The sequence below is a fragment of the Malaclemys terrapin genome, chromosome 11 (genome assembly GCF_027887155.1).
Source record: "Malaclemys terrapin pileata isolate rMalTer1 chromosome 11, rMalTer1.hap1, whole genome shotgun sequence".
Lineage (NCBI taxonomy): Eukaryota > Metazoa > Chordata > Testudines > Emydidae > Malaclemys > Malaclemys terrapin.
Window position 1 is genome coordinate 9364320 of NC_071515.1, and position 19801 is coordinate 9384120.

Below are 19801 nucleotides of genomic sequence, written 5' to 3' on the forward strand. Positions count from 1 at the left end.
GCATATGCTGATTGACTACACTCCAAGCAGTGATGCATGGGCACAGAGAGACTAAAGCATGTGCAAAGAATGGAAGGTATTCACTCCGCCAGGCTGCATAGAAACAAAGTGTTATGCAAGAATTCTAGTTAGAAGGGATACGGGGTAGAGAGTCATCAAAGCAGATGGACACAGACTAAAGAGCTCTTTTTCCACTACCCTCCACTCTCTGAAAACCAACACATTTGAAAATTGCTGACTAGCTTCGTGGAAGAGGCAAAAGCAAATTGGCAGGAAAAGGAAGTCCAGCACCTATGGTGAAATCAAAGGAAGGTCACTTCTTGGGTATTAACACTGAGTCTCACCAGCTTTGAGGTACAGAACTTGGAAAACAGTAGCCTGGCTTTCCCACCCCAGCGATCACATGAGGAAAACTATGCAGCTCTTGACAGCTAAGAGGAAGGATTGTCCAGGGGTTAGGGTATTAGCTTAGGACATAGGATACCTCATTCAACTTCCTGCTCTGCCACAGACTTCCTGTCTGACCTTGGGCAAGTCCTTAGTCTCTGTGCCTCAGTTTCCAATCTGGATGACAGTGATAAGAGCACTGCCCTGCCTCACGGGGGGGGGGGGGGGAGGGAGGCAGGGGGAGGGGAGGAAAGGTGTGAAGATAAACACACTAGATGTATTCCAGATATAAGGTGCTGCATCACAGCCATAGGTTGCGTTCAGTGGCTGGCTCCCATGGGTCAGTCCACATCTCCATGCCTTGCTAAGTTATAAATGTCATAAGATGGTCAGATACTTTAGAGAAGTGTGAATACCAACCAGCATGAATTACAAAAGGAACTGAATGCAACCATTCCAAAAATAGACAGTGAAATGGATGCTTTCCAAAACCAATGTGATCTGAACAAGCAGCAGCATGTTGGAAACCAGAGCACAGGATGGGCACATTTCAGAAATCAAAACAAACAGATAAATAATATGCAGACAGAGGCTGGAAGGAACAGGTGGGGAAAGTCACACGTCTTGCTGAAAGATGTGGAGATATTGTCAATGGTCTCAACAGTGTCCTGTGAGGTTGGTGGGAAAGTTACATGGTTTAGAGGGAGCCAACCTGAATTTCTTTTAATGACCCTTAAAGAGGAGGTTGTTTTCTTTCAAAACGATTGACCAGGCCCAGCAAGCACCACAACCCAGCTAGATAATTAGATGGCCCCTAGTGTCGTCATGTCGGAGGTTCTCACAGTCACAACTGGCTTTATCTTCACAACACCCCTGTGCGGTAGGGAAGAGCCATTATCCCCTTTTTGTAGACAGAGAACTAAGGCACAGAGCAATATAGTGACTGGCGCGAGGTCACACAGGAAGGGTGTGGGCTTCCCAAGAAGCTGAAACCAAGTCTCATCAATCTATTAAAGTTCTTTGAGGGTGTGTCACAGGGCATTCCCTCAGCTACAGGGTGTGGTGCACTGGCTGGCCCCTTTGCATGGTCTTATTCACAACATCCAACAGGCCATTTATTTTCCCCATGTGGCCCAATAATCTATCGATTCCAAGCTTTGAATAGCACAGCGCAGGCATATGGTGGCAGGAACCTTCCACCAGCTTTTTTTACCATGTCCAGCTTTCTCTGAACTCCCCTTTTACTTCCTGGTCCTGCCAATTATATATCCCACCATTACTGAGGTAATTACTTCAGTAGCCCAACCATTGTCCCTAAGTGTCAAAAATCCCCACCACGACAGGTTAATTGGTTCCAATTAAGTCTGTAATCTTCTTTGTTACCTGATTAAGGAGAGTTCTACAGATAGCGCTCTGTCACAGTGTGACAACAAACATGGACAAGGGTGATCCAGTGGACACAGTGTACTTGGACTTTCAGGCAGGGCTGGCTCCAGGCACCAGCTCAGCAAGCAGGTGCTTGGGGTGGCCAAGGGGAAGGGGCGGCATGTCGGACTCTTCGGCGGCAGGTCCCTCGGTCCCTCTTGGAGGGAAGGACCTGCCTCCGAATTGCCACTGAAGAAGAAAGCGGCCCGGTGGAGCTGCTGCCAATCGTGATCACGGCTTCCCCCCCCCCCCCCCCCCCGTCGCTTGGGGCGGCCGAAACCCTGGAGCCGGCCCTGCTTTCAGGAAGATTTTGATAAGGAACTTCACTAAAGGTTCTTAAGCAAGTAAGCAGTCATGGGATAAGAGGGAAGGTCTTCTCATAGATCAGTAACTGGTTATAGGAAACAATAGGAATAAAGGGTTAGTTTTCACAATGGACAGAGGTAAATAGCGGGGTCCCCCAGTGATCTGTGTTGGGACCTGTGCTGTTCAACATATTCATAAATGATTTAGAAAAGGGGGTGAACAGTGAGGTGGCAAAATTTGTAGATGATGCAAAATTATTGAAGATAGTTAAGTCCAAAGCTGACTGCGAAGCGTCTGGCATTGGCCACTATCAGAAGAGAGGCTGGACCATTGGTCTGACCCAGTACGGCTGTTCTTATGTTCTCCTCTGTCCCAGTCCAATGCCTTAATGGAAGATACTCCTTCCTTCCCTAATCCAGTCCAAAAATCAAGCTGTCATTGATAACAGCAAAACTATTAAAACAGAAAAGCAGAGCAGTGACTGGATTTTTCAAGGAAACCTTATAAAATCATCCACAATGAGGATGCATCTTCATTTTTCCTGAGCTTATGGAGAATCTGTACAAGCCAGCAGGACTGTGATCTTGCAGGACCAGGAGAAATTACAGTACCACTGCTTACCTCCTATCACCTGTGAGGCTCAAAAATGGCTCTGATGATGTTTGAACAGATCAGGATAGGCAAAGGATTTCTTCAACAGCTGCTTAAAAGTTCAGAAAAATTCCTGCCTCAGGAGAGCAGTTAACCCTCAGCTTCCACGGCAAATCAGCAGTGCAATGCCTGGATCTGGCAACGCTGCACTCAGCATGAGAGCAGGATGGAAGGAATCAAGGTGCTTTCCACCATCTTTTCCATCCCTGATTTTGGGGCTGGCTGGGCACACAGGCCATGTGGGGACACCTCAGGGCTGCTGTAATTTGTGTCTGGCTCTTGATAGTCTCCAGGAACCATACCGGCAGATGGGGTTACTAAGAGCACAGCACATTCTGACCGTGCTTTCAGCCCCGAGGGATGAGGTTGAGCTGATGCCATTTCTGGACTACCGAGAGATTCACTCAGCCATGTTGCCCTGCTGTGCCTCTCACTTAGTGCAAGGGGCCACTGAGGGTCAGGCTCAAGGTCTACAAAGAACAATATTGGGGCTAAACAAAATTTCAGCTGTCACAAACCAGGTGTAAGAAATACCTTGCTTTAGGTCCCCGTCTTTTCAAATCTGAGCCATCCCTGATAATCTACAGATACGAGGCCAGATTCACCCCATGGTACAGCTGCTTTGCCATGCTCTGGCCATGCAAAGCACTAGAAATACATAACTGGGCTAGTTCACAGCTGCTTTGCCTCACTGCAGTGGCACCAGTGAATAATTTTGAAAACCTGCATTGTTCCCAGAGAGATAGTTCCAATATTGCCAACCCTCCCCGCCCCCCAGCATGAAAAAAGGAGTCAGGCCCTACAAAAATCATGAGATTGGTTTAAGAAATCATGAGATTTTAATAAATAATACATGTGGATTCTTTTAATTTGCTTTCTAGTCTTTTAGCCATAAGGGTTCCAATTTCAAGCTTTTCTCACCAACCAAAAGGGTTAGAAACTTCTGCCCTGTTCCTGAAAGGTATTTAGGCACCTGTAGGCTAATGCCCCTAGTCATCAGCTGATAGACAGACAGACAGGCCCCAGTTAGCTTACTGTCTCTTTCTTCAGGGCTCTGTTTATTCTCTTCCCAAACAAAGCAAAAATGTATATAAAAAGTAACACTAACAACAGTCTGGTTAGGAGATCTGACTGGTGTCCTCTGGCAGTTACTGGATAGGACCCCTTCTGACCCCTGGGAAGCTCCACTGGATGAGTGGTGGGGGAGCCTGTCAGAAAATCCCTCCCCCCCCATGGCTGACCTCTTCTTTATATTCCAGCTGAGTGTGGGCCAATCGTGAGGTTCTGATCAGCTGATTCCCAGCACCTGTCTGCTGGGATTCTCTCTGGGGTCAGGTCAGCTACTCCCTATCCCCTTCTCCCTTGGGCTATTCAAGAGGCAGACTGTGCTGGTATCGCACCTGACTCCCATTGAAATCATGGGAGTTAGGCACCTAAATCATTTTATTTTAATGCAAGCTAAAATTCTGATGTAGTCACATGACTCCTGGAGCCTCAAGAAAAATCACCAAACATCGCAAGACTTGTGATAAAACCAGGAGCTTTGGTAACACAGTGGTTTGTGACGTTGTCTCGTTGTGTTATATACAGTTCTATTTTCTCATGTTATACACCTGGAAGCAGGTTGGGGACAAAGAGGAGTAATTATATTGGCTACTGTAACGGGGAACCAGGGATGCTAAGGCAATATTCTATATAACTATACACTCCCCTTCTTCCTGCACCTGAGCTTAACTTTCTGTGGAAGCATAGGCTAGAGTTCCATTATTTTCAGGACTTTTCAGAAAGCATTTCAGGACTATTGTATGTAAAACCCTGGTAAATGGACATGATAGTTCCCAGTCAATTTCAAAGAGAGAATACCATCCACTTTGTTAGTAAAACAGACATCTAATGCACACAAAACACATTGAAAATAGTATACAATATTATAAATAGTATTTGGAATACTATGAATAATTTTTAAACAAAAGCCACTAGCCAGTAAACCTACCAGTGTTCCTTATACAGACGGTTCCCCTTTTGTTTCTGATACAAAGGTTCTAATGTAAGGTTTCAACATAACATTTTCTATACTTTAGCTCGCATACCCTAGGATTGTTCAGAGATGATTTCTCAGTCTTTATAGCGTGGCTGTCAGGTGCATCACCTGGCCTCTTCAGAGCTTGAGGCATGGCAACATGGCAGTCCTTTCAGACACTTCGGAATCCTGTCAGCAAACAAGCAGTCTGGGGATCTCCACCGCTAGCAGCATGCCAGCCTTTGGGTTAATAGCTTGCTGGTCCTCTCAGCTGCTGGTGAAACAAGCTTGTGCCCAAAGTTGTACAGGGATTAGGATCAGCCTATAAAATATCCAATTCCTGGATCCGCATAAGGCTCTCACTCTGTAAGGCTCCGTATTCTCCCCACAAGCCCAGCAAGTCAGGCAAGCATTCACAAACCCTCCCCTCCCTAACACAATCCCCATATAGAGCAGTTAGCTGATAGCTCAATGTTAGGTCCCCAGACTCTGCAGCCTCAAGGGGTGACAAATGCTTCCCCCCAGCTCTTTCTCTAGGTCTATAAAACACACAGCAGTGGACCACACACTATCCTAATGGAGGGCTTCCCTCATCAGCAGAGCTGCAATAACAGTCACTGGATCCAAAGTGGTTCAGGGATCGGGACCCAGCCTCACAGCAGATCAATACTTGGTCCTGCATCGATCAGCCACTGAGTCTACAAGGCTGTTTTTAACAACCCTGTTAATAACCTCCCCTCCCTTTGCTCTCTGATTGGCTCAGCTCTCAGAGGATGGGTAGGGTTGTCCGAGACCAATACAGGTTCAAATGAGGATTCGAGTGGAAGAAAAAAATTGAGACAGAGGCAGATTGTAATTCAAAACAGGTGGCCGTTTATTAATGGGGGATGAATCACAACTTGGGCTGGGGAGGAAGCACCTTTACCAACTAACAGTACAAATTCAATTGAAATAGAAACAAGTAACCAACCAAAAATATCACCAGAGCAGTAATATAAAACAGTCTATGTACACTTAACAACAAGGAATCAGATAATTTACATCCAACTGTTTACTGAAAAACCAGAACAAACATACAAAACTGAGTAAACTGTAACAATTCATCCTCTATACACTATATTTGAGATTTGGTACCAAGTAATAAAGAAAAAAGTCCTAACAAACAGAATATCTACAAAAATTAATACATGCATACCACACTCCAGGCGCAGCTGACCAGCAGTACAGACACCAAAGACATGATGAGATGTAACCCGAGATGACACGACACGAGCCGGCTAAATCCGGAGGAGATCCTGGCTGAAAGGGTGATCAGGCCTTCCAGCTAACACGCGGACACTCCTGCTGATTTAGGTGAGGGACATAGTTTGTTCGAAGACCCTTGCTCGTGCTAGCATCTAATTGGTTCCCCGCTCCTACACCAACCAGGCTCCGAGCTGGTGCCTTCCACGTAAACAGACACTGCACCCGGCATGCTAAGCTTATGCACACGGCACGCTGGAATTGTAGCACACGGTACCAATGTGACCCACAATTGACCAGGCAGAAGGTTTGAGAATGGTCACATGGCCCCAATGTGTTGCACACGATACCAAGGGCGCTGCACACGGCACCGATGTGACCTTCGGACTGACAATTGGCCATCCAGACGCCATGACAAAGCATAGGGCTGCGACAAGGGTGTGACCTGCCAGGTGCATTGCCCACAATGCAAACTTCCTGCACAGCTTCAGAAACAGCTATCAGGCATGTCTGGTCATTACCACCCCCTGTTCTGGAAATTTTCTGGGTCTTTAGCTAACAAAGAGAAGGTTAAAGGATGACTTGATCACAGGCCTGTAAGCATCTACCTGGAGAACAAATATTTAATAATGGGCTTCTCAATCTAGCAGAGAAAGGTCTAACATGATCTACTGGATGTTGAAGCTAGACACATTCCAACTGGACACAAGGTGTAAATTTTTAACAGTAAGAGTAATTAACCATTAGAACAATTTACCAGGGGTCATGGTGGATTCTCTATCACTGACAACTTGTAAATCAAGAATGGATGTTTTTCCTAAAGGATCTGCTTTAGGAATTAGTCTGGAGAAGTTCTCTGGCCTGTGCTATACATGATGTCAGTCTAGATGACCACAATGGTCCCTTCTGGCCTTGGAATCTGTGTATCTGTCTGAGTTATAGAGCATCTAGCTAAGATACATTTCCTCCATACTGCTTCTCTCCCCATCCCTTGCAGAAACAAAGGGCAGGTTGACACTACAGAATTACTTTGGTATAACTACGTTGCTCAGAGATGTGAACAATCCATAGCCCTGAGCGACACAGTTATCCCAACCTAAGCGTCAACATAGACATTGCTATGTTGGCGGGAGAGTTTCTCCCACTGACAGAGCTACCACCTCTCATGGCAGTGTATTAACTAATCTGATGGCAGAGCTCTCTTCCATTGGTGTAGAGAGTCTTCATTAAAGTGCTACAGCAGGACAGCTGCATCCCTGCTGTGCTGATGCAGCATTTTAAGGGTAGAACTGCCCAAACTAAACACTGCAATATAAAGCATGTGGGTTACACTGCTACATGAGAGGGAAGATGGGATGAGGCGAAGGAAACCTGGGTGCATTAGCAAACTAATCCAAAATCCCGCACTGGTTGTTAGCTAAATACTAAAACAAAGGAGTCAATTAATTATTCATTAATTTAATGAATGAATGACTTAATTAGTTTGTTTGTTCTTGCTGATCTTGAAGCCAACAAAACTGTCTGAACTATTATTCCCTCTCAGGGAAAATAAAAGACAATGAAGAGACAAAACATTTCCTTGTTCAAAATAAGTTTAAAATTAATTAATATATAGCTTGAGTGCTGGCACTTTGGCTAAGATCCTGCAGTGAGATCTGCGTGGGCAAGCCTTAAGCCTTTTTGACTATAACAGCAGGCAGGGAGGGAATCCGATTGCAGGATCAGGGCCTTCCATGCATCATCAGATGTAGAGCTTAGAGAATAATTGATTTTACGGTTTGGGAGCTAAACTGAAAATTCTGGGGGGAAAAAATCAGAAACTTTCTTTTAGCTTTTCATTGTGTTTCAGGTCATTTGTGCATGTTTTTCATCTTAGCTTGTTTGTTTTTTTAAACTTGGCAAATTGCTTAACAAAATGCCGTTTCAAAGCAAAAAAATTGAAATGTTTCTTTTCAAAATGGTCTGAACAAAAGGTTTATAATTTTTCAAGAGAATATGTGTCCAATTTTTTAATGGCCAAAACTATTCAACAAATTCAACTCACAAACAGTTTAGGTGACCGCAAAACCATTTTTTTGTGAATTTATTATTTCATAGAATCATTGGACTGGAAGGGACCTCGAGAGGTCATCTAGTCCAGTCCCCTGCACTCATGGCAGGACTAAGTATTTTCCAAAAAAAACCTGTCCATCTCTAATCACCGATCTTCCCAGATCTAGATATCGACAGCTACACAATGTGATGGCACTGCTGGATAAGTATGCCTTAACTGCCAAGTCTTCATTTAAACATATGAGAGGCAAAATTGAAATCATGGCCTGGAATGTACAGAGTGTTAACTCCCTCCTGAGAAGCCCTAACACCTTTTCAACCATCCAAAATCATGATAATCAGCTGTCTCTGACATGAGACTCATTGGAAAAATGGAGACCTTGAATGAAGAAAAGCATTCAGCCTGATTATAGCTCAGGAGTCTTTCACACTCCATGGAAGTTGCTAGTCCAGTCTCTTCTCATTTGAATTACAGTATCTTCAGACATGAATCAGACTCAGATGGCAGAGAGAACTGCACACCTTCAAACAGCACTATTTGCTCAGTGGCCACCCAATATTTCATCAATTGAGACAATCCTCACTCTTCTAATTACTTTTCTTTTGCTTACAGAATTGCAAACTGCACACTTGGAGATTTCAGTCTAGCTTCTTCAAAAGCATTAGATCAGTCTTCACCTACATGTCAAGTCTACTGAAAATGATTGAACATGTTCCAGAGCTTAATTTAAGGAAAGTGAAAGTGAAAGTGAAGAGAATGGAGAGTGAAAAATCTTAAGAAAAACACCAGTAATATCCTTATTACTTTCGTATCTAATGACTGAGGCCTCATTTACACACAGTTTTGTCCCAATCTATTTTGCTTAGGGATGTGATTTTTTTACTATATTAGTTAAAGTGGTACTACCTTTACTGTGGACTCAGTTATATCAGCAGAAAAGTGCATCATACTGTGTTATGTTCATGGCATGCACTCAGAGAAGTAAGATAAAGACATCAAATACTCTTTCTGGAAGTTTGCAATATAACACTACCTTATTTCTTAGAATCTAGACCCTTAACACACCAGAAACAAAAACAGAGAGAGACAAAGCAGGCTGCTCCCTCAGGCAGAGAGGCCATCCTTGCTCTAGACTGGCTCTTTGCAGACTGATTGCTGAAGTCCCAGATCACATGCTTCCCTATAGAGCCACCTAGCTTGCAAGCAAGACCAGGAAAGTTGGAAACCCCTTACACTTAAAGTGGTAGTTTATAATTTAACAAAGTTTTCAATACCCTACATACCCCTTACATTTACAGGAATAAGATGCTCCAGTGTAAGCACCTTTGTAATGATATAACCATGTCTGCAGTAGCAGGTTGTGCCTCTTTAACTATACTGGCTTCAAACCACACAGTTAAAGCAGTACAAAAGCTGTGTGTAGACAAGCCCTGAGATTTTCAAAGCTGTGTAAGGAATCTGACTGGCCAGTTCCCATTAAAATAAATGGCAATTTGACATCTAAATCCCATAGGTAACTTGAAAGCCTCAGTCAATATGTCCTCTCACTTGGATTATCATTTTGATACCAGTTTAGACATGTACACAGCGGGTTTCCTATCTCCCTTGCACTGAAATAATCCCATTGGCTTCAACAGTCCCCCCTAATTTCCACCTCCACTGTGGTCAGCATCAGTGCAGCTAACCCAAGAGCAGACAACAGATATGGGGTTGAGACTAGTGTCTAAGGGCTGAACTTCCCAGCAGGAGAATGACTGTGACGCTCTTGCTCTTATTGGAACAGACCACGAATAAGCACCTGCAAGCACCTGAAGTGATCACTGAGAGCCCCGAGTGACAACTGACTGACACAGGTTCTATTGGCTACAGCAGGCAAAGCCGTAGGAGGATTTGTATGGCAGTGAGGTACACAGAGATCGCTGCAGAAGCATCCTGTTGTCTATAAAGCAGGATCTGTACTGTTGGGGAAGGCCAGTTGGATTCCTGGCTCAGCCAGCCCCTCGCTGCCCTTCACAGAAGGAGATGTCACAGCTCTGTGTTTTACTGCCCTTAGCTCTTCTGTTCACCACACCATTATCTTTTTCTTCGCTCCCGAGCATCTAGAGAATGCCCCGAACTAGCGAGCGCCTCACCTCCTGCTCTGCATTGTCTTCTGATTACAGTGCACCAGCGAGGCAGCAAGGAGCATGCAAACGGGGAGCGTTTCAGAACCAGCCTGCCCTGGGGCTCTAGGTAAATGTGTAGAGGGTATGAGGCAAGTAATGGCACTGAACTTCGATTCAGAACAGTGCCCAGGGAACCTTTACTGTTCTGTCAGTGCAGCCTATTTGCCAAAACAGGAAGTGATCGGGCACTTTTAAAAAACAACGCTTTAAAAAGGCCTGTTATTCCGTTGTTTTGTTGAAGCAAGGGCGCGATGTGACAGGGACACTGCACAAATCATGCCGCAGGCACAGGTCACTCATTCTGAATTGTATGGGACAGCCAGGGAAACCCCTCTCAGCACCAGCTTTCATGTGCCCACTCACCTGCCTTACAGAACAGGTAGGATACAGCCCGTCCGGGGAGTTATTTGTTTTCTTTCATTAGACAATGGAAAACTGACAGATGAAACAAGGACTTGCCAAGGTATCTGAGTCTTTTGAGCCTTTTCTATCAGTTTTCACAGTATTTTTTTTTTTTTTGTAAACTAGCATGTAAAATATGGACTGTGTGGCTCCTCTTCATGCTGCGCCTGAGTTGGAGACCCAGAGAAAAGTCCTGAAGAACTCAGGCAGGTTTCCCATTGCCTGGGTGGGGTCTAGAGATGGACAGGCATTTTTTTAACAAAATGGATTTTTGTCAGAAAATGCTGTTTCGTTGAAGCCAAACTTTTCATGGCAAGGTATCCGTTTGGACAGGAAACTTTTCTCAGTCCGGGGTGGAATTTCTGGACAAAACCAGAGTGAGCAGGCAGGAGAATGCCTGATAGTCTGATGCCTAGGGTGCGCCTTCCCCCATTGCAGACCAGGTTATCATCTATTGTTTTGCAAAAAATACCTTCCCTGGGTCTCTCCTGATATATAGCAGGGGAAATATTTGAAATCTCAGGGTTTCCAAGGATGGGAAAGCCATTTACCACCCAGCTGTAATGTGGACTCTTCTGTGCCTCTGGCCACCAACAGGAAAGCCTAATCAAGCCCTTTCCTAAGGGGCACCAGATGCAGGCCAGGCATGGGATCTTCCTTCAGATCCACAAAGCGAATCTCAGGCCCGATTCTTCTGCCAGTTACACCAGTGTACTGCTGGAATAACTCAGTTGACATGAATGGCATTACTCTGGATTTACACCAACATTCAACTGTCCCAAGAGGCCCAGAACTCCCAGAATGCCCTAGCAGGGAAGAAAAGCTGAATATCACAATTGTGATCAAGTTTATGCTTCAGCCTTTTACCTTGTCCAAACTGTTGTGTTAGCTGACACAATGGTTGTTTACACTGATCCTGTGCAGCACTGGGTCAGCTAACACAATGGCCGAGGACCACATTCACACTCATGGGCAATTCATAGCATAGGCCAGGCCAGAGAATGGAATTTTGCCTTTTGAGGTGAGCACTGAAGGGTAAGATTGCAATATTTGGCTTTCAGGAGGGGGAAGAAAATCTGGTGTGATGTTTAAAAGCAGAAGTAGCAAGTGGTTGACAGTTCAGGTCCTCAGCAGAAGAGTTTGTATTGAGGCAGCATGGTCTCTGACAGCGCTGGCTGGCTGTCACTGTCAGCTTTTTTACCCATGGTGTCAAGCTTGGACATGTTCTAGTTGCTGTCAGGGAGACTGATTTTTTTGTTGCTTTTGCTTGAGCATCTTCTGAAAAACTAAAAGTCTAATACAAACCTTTGAAATTCCACATAGTGCTCTCTCCTCTGGCTCCATTTCAACTGCTACCTTTCCAGGGCTTAAAAAATTACCCTCCGCTTCTGCAGTTTCCCTCCTTTCGGAAGTTAACTTTTAGTAAATGCTGGAGTGATGGAGCAGTTCGGCTCTGAGCTGACCCTGGATTTTAAACAGCCCTGACTTCTGGGGGTTTGCCTTTGGTTCAAATCTAATCTCCACCCTCAAAAAATCTTCAAATCCTCCTTCCTCCTTACTGAAAACCAGTTTCTTATTTTTAGGGAACAGAACCGAACAGTGTGGCTCACAGATAGAAAAGAATTACTATGAGTTGCTTTTTTAAAAACCTGGTATTGATGTGCACCGGGTCTCCTGTTTGCTAGTGGGTAATTAAATCAATTAACAAGCATCTGTTTGTTTATTTATTTCCCTAGTTTATGGACATAAGCAGTTTGGATAGCAGTTTGTAACCAGGGCCAGCTGTAACTTGCCTGCCGTTATGCTGAACAAGTGAATATTCAGACCACTGCGGCCTCCCTCAAAGGCCAGTGTCACTCCCATGCCAAATTCAGACATGGTGTGAATGTGGGGAGCTGATTCATGCCAAGGGTATGTGAGCCTCTTGGACTATGCGGCACGTTGGAGCTGAGTTGGGCAGCAATTACGTGGCTAGGCTTGGCACAATGGAGAACCCCATTCTCACCAGCCTCCTGCCACAAGCTTCCTCCTTGCCCAGCTTATGATGTCATCCCAGACTGCTGCTCCAAGCTCCCCTCCTTTCCCAGGGGATAGGCAGCAACAGCAGCCCCCAGGCAGGAATCTGACAGTCAGGAGTAGGCCAGGGAGGCCTGAAAAGGGGACCCACCTGGCCTGGGCCATGAGGCTCACAGAGAGAACTGCTCGCCCTGCGCGTCACGTGGAGCCCATGCTTATCATGTGTAGGAACTCAAAAGGGCAGGCGTGTCCTCAGGGGCAGAGCTGCTGCAGGGTGCACGAGAGAGGCCAGCATGCCTCGTTCACATCCCCAGTCAGCTCACCCTCCTTCCATTTCAGCTGAACTCCTAAGCTGTACAGGATGGATTTCCTCTCCCCATGCATCACAGAGTCGGTGCCGCATCCAGTCGATGGACGCGGTACCGACTCTGTGGAGTCCTTATGTGCCACCAGAGTAGGGGTTCTGCAGGAAAAATGCCTTCCCTAGACGTCTCCCGCCCGATGCCTACATTTATTTATTGCCCTCCTTCAGTGTTGCCTGGTCTCCTGCACAGAGCCCCAGGCCTCCTGGACAGCACTGAATTTATGCAGCACTGAAAGGGATTTTCATGGCAGCCTTTATGGGGCTATTTGCATGGCTGCATCCTGGATGCTTAGACTGAAAGGCCAGAAAGCACCATTAGCTCCTTTAGTTTGACCTCCTGTTTAACACAGGCCATCTTCCAGAAAGGCATCCAGTCTTGACTTGAAGACCTCAAGAGTTGGAGAAGCCACTACTTCCCATTGGTAGTTTGTTCCAATCGTAAATCACCCTCAGTGATAAAACTGTATGCTACATTGCTAATGGGAATTTGCCTGGCTTCACTTTCCAGCCCTTGGTTCTTGGTTTGCCTTTCTCTGCCAGATTAAATAGACAATTAGTACACGGTATTTTCTCTCTGTGAAGAACTAATACACTGTTATCAAGTCAGCTCTTGATCTTCTTTTCGATAAGCTAAACAGATCGAGCTCTTTACATCACTCACTGTAAGGCATTTTCCCAGCCCTCAAATCATTTCTGCAGCACTTTTGTGCATCTCCTCCAGTTTTTGAACACCCTCTTTAAACCATGGCCACTAGAACGGTGTGCACTCTTCCACTGCTGGTCTCACCAAGGACAGGTACAGAGGTAAACTCGCGTCCCTGCTCTGACGCACTATTCCCAATGTGTACATGCAAGGATCATCAGATCTTACACAATGCCCCAGCTCTCTGTCTGCCATGTAGATTATTGATGTGTGAGGATGTGCTTGGCAATGCTGTTCTGCCCCAGTCTAACCAAAGAGTTGAGAGGGCACTTTTAGATCTCTACTGTGGTGTCTATGTTCGTTCTAACTGTTCTGGTCAGGTGGGATTGGAAGGAGAAAACCTTGTGAGGAAAGGAGTGACTCTTTCTTCTGAGAGCCTTTGTCAGGACTGAGATCCCCACTTTGAACTTTAGGGTACAAATGTAGGGGCCTGCGTGAAAAACTTCTAAGCTTAACTACCAGCTTAGCTCTGGTTCGGCTGCCACCATCAATGGATTCCCTCCCTGGGAAGCCTTGAAAAACCCTCACCAAATCCCTGGTGAAAACAAATCCAAAACCCCTTGGATCTTAAAACAAGGAGAAATTAACCATTCCCCTCCTTCCTCCCACCAACTCCTGGTGAATCAAGATCCAAAACCCCTTTGGATCTAAAACAAGGAAAAATCAATCAGGTTCTTAAAAAGAAGGTTTTTAATTAAAGAAAAAGGTAAAAATCATCTCTGTAAAATCAGTATGGAAATTAACCTTACAGGGTAATCAAACTTAAAGAGCTCAGAGGACTCCCCTCTAGTCTCAGGTTCAAAGTACAGCAAACAAAGATAAACACTCTAGTAAAAGGTACATTTACAAGTTGAGAAAAACAAAGGAAAACTAACACGCCTTGCCTGGCTATTTACTTACAAGTTTGAAATAGGAGAGGCTTGTTTAGAAAGATGTGGAGAACCTGGATTGATGTCTGGTCCCTCTCATTCCCGGAGAACGAACACACTCCCAAACAAAGAACACAAACAAAAGCCTCCCCCCCCCAAGATTTGAAAGTATCTTGTCCCCTTATTGGTCCTTTAGGTCAGATGCCAGCCAGGTTACCTGAGCTTCTTAACCCTTTACAGGGAAAAGGATTTTGGAGTCTCTGGCCAGGAGGGATTTATAGTACTGTACACAGGACAGCTATTACCCTTCCCTTTATAGTTATGACAGCCTTCATGCATCTAACATGCGTACACTCTCCCTCACAGCAGCCAGAAGGAAAACTGAGCCCCAGATTCCGATGCAGAAAAACGTAGCAGAAATGGTTGTGATATCCCCAAAATGGCTGTACCCCGGCGGCAGTGTGTTGCTGGCTGTTAGCATCAGTGGCTGCCATTTTGAAAATGCCAGTTGGGGGCTAGCGCTTGAAGACTTTGCCGGTACTGACTGTTTTAGGCAGAGAGCCCTAAGGGTTGCAACGTCTCTAGCTGATATTCTGAGGGTCAGGAGCATCTCCATGTGACATTCCCGCTAAGGTTTGTCAGGGTGCCGGTTTCTCTCCTGCATTCTAGCTGGGCTTCTGTTCATTTCACTGAGGAGATGACTGAGGCCCATACCCCTTGCCACTCACCTGTCCGATTTATGCTAGTAGAAACAGGCCTCCTGGCAGACTGGATTCCTCTCCTAAAGGCTCTGGGTTCAGGAGAGTATCCCAGACAGTTCTCTCCCACTTCCTTACAAAATGAGACCCTTTCAGCCAAGCCCAAGGGAGAGAACGTGGCATGTGACTTTTTCCGTTCAGAGAGAATATCTTCTGGTGATGTCTTTAACACACAAGGAACACAGTGAAAGAAACCTAGGGGCAAAAGAAAAAGGGATTGGCAATATTTTGGAAGAACAAGTTGTGCATTGGCTGCTGACTTGTCTCTTCCAGATGCACCGGTTTTATTGCAAAGTCAGCAGGATGGGTGTTTACTCCTTTTTTGAAACAGTCAGGTAACTGAGATGAATAATGCCCCAAACCCATAACCCTAAATAGGCTTGCTTTGTAAAAATGGTTGGAGGAGGAAAGAAGGTCAGGAACAAAGGAACTGCCAGACTAGATCAGACCCATTTTAGCCCTGTAATTCTGTGTCTGACATTAGCCAGTAGGTGCAAGAAAGTCTGCAATAAGCAGTTATGGGATTACTTGCCCTGGGAAACGTCTCTTCCTGACCCCCATTACTTGGAGACGAGTGCGTGCCATGAAGAAGGAGGGTTTAATATTCATTTCAAAATTCCCGGGTTTCAGTAATTTAATTAGTTAAACTGAGCAAGTAGAGCCAATTCTTGTATTAGCTGATGTTTCAGGGTGGAACAGTCTGGTTGGCCTTTCCTACTGAGCTACAAATAGCATGAAGGATCTTGGCTTCTAATGAAAATCCATTTGAATTTGCAACCTCTAACATAACAAGAGACGGGAAATGAGGCTGTTGCCTGCAAAGACAATTCCTTCGGGTGGGGAACTCTGAAGATGCACTGGAGAGGGGTGCTACTCTGTGCAGCTGAGCAGCATTGCCAAGTGAACTCAGATGCTTATGGGCCCAGGGGTTACCAATCTTGCCAACATTACAGCTCCATCTTTGTCCAAAGTAGCCTTGATTAAAAGATGTGAGATGCTAAGTCTAAGAGATCTTAGACTTTCTCCTTTTACCATCAGAATGCAGCCTGAAACTTACCAAAGATTTCACTAGGAGGCCTAGTTGTGGTCAAACTGCCTGAGAATATGTATTGGACAACGTAGCTGTAGCCTGAGATCCTACACGGTTTATCAGGATGCTCTGTACAAAAGAAAGAGGGGGTATCATCAGCTGTTTCCAAACCCACCTCAATTGCCCTGTGACCTGGGGAGCCCTAGCACACATCACAGCCTTAAAGAAGGGAGAAAATCTGGAGTGACCATTGGTCCATTTGCGGGAAGCCCTCTCTCTTCCCGTTCAGCTAGCATCTCACATCTCTGGGGAGCAAGGGCTCCATCACAGTCTGGGGAGTAAGGGCTGTGTGGTACTTGTCCCCTGAACCTTTCCCTGCCCATCCCTGTCCTACTGCTGTGACAGCACCGTATTTCTAGAGCCCCTGCAGGCAAATAGAAGACGATCGGCATGACAGTAGGATCCTCTGCATAATTCTGAGCACTGATTCTCATCCTCCCTATGCCAACATGAGGCCTGGAAAAAGGATCCCTTCTTATTTATTGCAGATGGGGAGAGACATAATAATAATAATTGGATGAAAGTTTGCATTAATGGATGGTGCACTGGCTGCAGCCCAAAGCTGCTTAATAGACTCAATTTCCATATGACAACTGAGTGAGCAGTGCAGGAGAAATTCTCTATAAAACACTCTGGCTTTGTTCAATAAATAAAAGGTACCTTCAGGAATAGTTCAGTGCTGAGAATTACAGCAGGGGTTACTGTTTCCTTTCAGTTCTGTCATTCCAAGGTCTGTAAGCAGCAAAAGTAGGAGTCATTTAGACAACTGGAAGTCCTCATGTTACCTGTCTCCAGCTTGTCCATCTGTGGTCACTTGGTATTTAACTGGGGCTCTCATTGCCAGCCTCTATTTTAATGCTGGCTATGTTTTGCTGGAATAGTTGGTCTGTTGGCTGGTAGGAGCAGATGGTCTCTTTAAAATAAGACAAATGGCTGCCAAGCTCTACTGTTTTTATCCACTGCTGCGATGCAAAGTGGTGTCAGTCTGAGCACATGAGACTCAACCAGCAACCTTTGTCTGTCATGCGGCAGACCATGTGCCTGTACAGGAGAGGAGGTGTGATAAAAGCATAGTGGGTAGGAAAGAAGGATGGTCTTGTGGTTAAGGAACTAGGCTGTGCTGTAGGAGATCTGGGTTCAGTTTCTGGCTCAGCCACAGACTTCCTGTGTGACTTTGGACAAGTCACTGCACCTTGCTGTGCCTCCATTGCCAGCTATAAGGTGAGGATAATGCTCCCCTTTCCCCCCAGGGAAGTTGTGGAGTAAGTCCAGTAAAGGTGATGGGAGCCAGGTTATAACCTAGCTAGAAACCCTAGAGCCTGCATTGATCTAGTTATTTCTAGCCATGTTTTGGGAAAACTACTGCAGGGCTAAACAAATGTACCCACCAACGGGGATTGCTATCGCTCCCCACCCCTGTAATCCCTCCGGCATGTCCCCAGCCTACACCGACCCCCCCCCAATCCCTCCGGCATGCCCCCAGCCTACACCGACCCCCCCCCAATCCCTCCGGCATGCCCCCAGCCTACACCGACCCCCCCCTAATCCCTCCGGCATGCCCCCAGCCTACACCGACCCCCCCCCCAATCCCTCCGGCATGCCCCCAGCCTACACCGACCCCCCCCCAATCCCTCCGGCATGCCCCCAGCCTACACCGACCCCCCCCCCAATCCCTCCGGCATGCCCCCAGCCTACACCGACCCCCCCCCCAATCCCTCCGGCATGCCCCCAGCCTACACCGACCCCCCCCCCAATCCCTCCGGCATGCCCCCAGCCTACACCGACCCCCCCCCCCAATCCCTCCGGCATGCCCCCAGCCTCCACCGACCCCCCCCTAATCCCTCCGGCATGCCCCCAGCCTCCACCGACCCCCCCCCCAATCCCTCCGGCATGCCCCCAGCCTCCACCGACCCCCCCCCCAATCCCTCCGGCATGTCCCCAGCCTCCACCGACCCCCCCCCCAATCCCTCCGGCATGTCCCCAGCCTACACCGACCCCCCCCCCAATCCCTCCGGCATGCCCCCAGCCTACACCGACCCCCCCCCCAATCCCTCCGGCATGCCCCCAGCCTACACCGACCCCCCCCCCAATCCCTCCGGCATGCCCCCAGCCTACACCGACCCCCCCCCTAATCCCTCCGGCATGCCCCCAGCCTACACCGACCCCCCCCCTAATCCCTCCGGCATGTCCCCAGCCTACACCGACCCCCCCCTAATCCCTCCGGCATGTCCCCAGCCTACACCGACCCCCCCCCTAATCCCTCCGGCATGCCCCCAGCCTACACCGACCCCCCCCCTAATCCCTCCGGCATGTCCCCAGCCTACACCGACCCCCCCCCAATCCCTCCGGCATGCCCCCAGCCTCCACTGACCCCCCCCCTAATCCCTCCGGCATGCCCCCAGCCTACACTGACCCCCCCCCCAATCCCTCCGGCATGCCCCCAGCCTACACTGACCCCCCCCCAATCCCTCCGGCATGCCCCCAGCCTCCACTGACCCCCCCCCTAATCCCTCCGGCATGCCCCCAGCCTACACCGACCCCCCCCCAATCCCTCCGGCATGCCCCCAGCCTCCACTGACCCCAGCTCTAAATCCATGAGCACCAAGTTCTGAGCCAGTGGGACAAAGTCAGCAGTGAAGCAACACTGTAAATTGTCTGTGCATAGTGCCTGGCTTTTGGGGCAGGACTCTCTCTCACTATGTGGCTATGCAGTGGCTAATAGTTGGACTTGCACCCTTTCAACACAGATGCTTTGTGCATTATGCAAGAACCACTGGGTGGAAGGTCTCTGGCCTGTGTTATACAGGAGGTCACACTAGATGGTCCTTTCCGGGCTTGGAACCTATGAACCCACGTGGTGTCTTTAAACATTAGAAGGGGGGAAAACACCTACAAGAGCCTCTTCTTCTTTGTTAGAGGAGCCCAAGGGCTCGTTTCTGACTGGGAAATCAGCGACTAAAGAGCAAACTCCCTCCACCTCTTGTGTAGCAGCCCGGAGGCCTCATTCCCAGCCCTCTGCCAGTTCCCATTTCAGCAGGAAGAGGGAAATCTGCTTTCACGGTTCTCCTTCCCTTGCACAATTCCCCTGTTTAATTGCAGTCGCAGAGAGACTCCCCTTCGCTGTGGTCAGGAGATCAGCTGCCTGCAATCAAGAACTGACCAAGTCTTTCCTGAAAAGGCAGCTGGCAAATATTTCGGACAGCCAGCACTAAAAAAAAAAACGTGATCCCATCTCCTTGCGGCTTTCTGGACAGTGGGCCTGACTCTGACCTCCCTAATCTGTCACCCTCCCGTAGGCTGGGATTTTACAGTGCTCCTTTCCACAATGTTTCTACCACCAAGTGGATAAA

The 19801-nt window shown here is 47.2% G+C and overlaps 1 long non-coding RNA gene across 1 annotated transcript; it reads right to left on the reverse strand.

Moving 5' to 3' along the window:
• Positions 1-14662: 14662 nt before the first annotated feature.
• Positions 14663-19096, reverse strand: LOC128845633 (uncharacterized). Its single transcript, XR_008446691.1, has 4 exons — positions 19031-19096; positions 17112-17183; positions 16419-16520; positions 14663-15556 (listed from the first exon to the last, which is right to left on the reverse strand). It is a non-coding gene; the product is annotated as an uncharacterized LOC128845633 (long non-coding RNA).
• Positions 19097-19801: the final 705 nt, after the last annotated feature.